This window comes from Tupaia chinensis, unplaced genomic scaffold (assembly GCF_000334495.1).
Source record: "Tupaia chinensis unplaced genomic scaffold, TupChi_1.0 Scaffold000133_1, whole genome shotgun sequence".
NCBI classification, from domain to species: Eukaryota; Metazoa; Chordata; class Mammalia; order Scandentia; family Tupaiidae; genus Tupaia; species Tupaia belangeri.
In genome coordinates this window covers 79,183-80,057 of record NW_006159602.1, presented here as the reverse complement: position 1 = coordinate 80,057, position 875 = coordinate 79,183, and positions in this window count along the sequence as shown.

The window sequence follows — 875 nt, the reverse complement described above, 5'->3', positions numbered from 1 at the left end:
CTATTATGAAATGTGAGCATTTTGAACTGGGAGGAGATGAGAAAAAGGGTCAAGTGATCTCATTCTAAGCTTCATCTTTTGTTTTACTATGAAGACAATAAAATATTGAGGTGAATGTTTGCCTCATTTGATTACAGTAGTTTTTTGGTTTTTTGGTTTTTTTTCAGTGAGGGAATAAAGTAATCAATAAAATTGTGCTTGTGGGGGGAATTTGATTCATGGTTTAAGAAAAAAATAACTGAGTTTAACTGAGGGACCAGCAGATGGTGTAATGGTTACATCACTGGACTCCCACATAGTTGATCACAGTTCGAGAACCTGACCCAGAGGCTTAAAATTCATGCCAGGCAAGTGTGCATGCATGCCCAAAATCTCAGAAGGAGAATGGAAGAGAAGGAATTGCAGTATGACCATCCCCCTGAGGGTTGATTTCTCGCTTTCTGTCTCTCTGTCTCTCTCTGTCTCTCTGTTGAGTGCACATGACCTTCAGCAAACATCTCTTAAAACAAAAATGCCTGAAGGCTGGCAGGTGGTTTAGTGGTTGAGGGTGCTGGATTCCCACATGGCTGACCATGGTTTGAAGTCCCAGACCTGGTGACTTGCTTTCTCTCCCTCCCTCCCTCTCTCCCTCTCTCTTACTCTGTCTCTCTCTTACTCTGTCTCTCTCTAGTCAAATTTAAAGAAAGGAAGGAAGGAAGGAAGGAATTCTTTAAAAAATAAGTCGGGACCAGTAGATGGCATAGTGGTTGAGTTGCTGGATTTCCACATGGCCACTTGCAGTTCGAGTCCTGGACCTGGTGGCTTACTTTCTCAGTTTCCCATTCTCTCGCTCTTGCTCTGTCCCTCTCTGGTCAAATTAAAATAAATAAATAAAT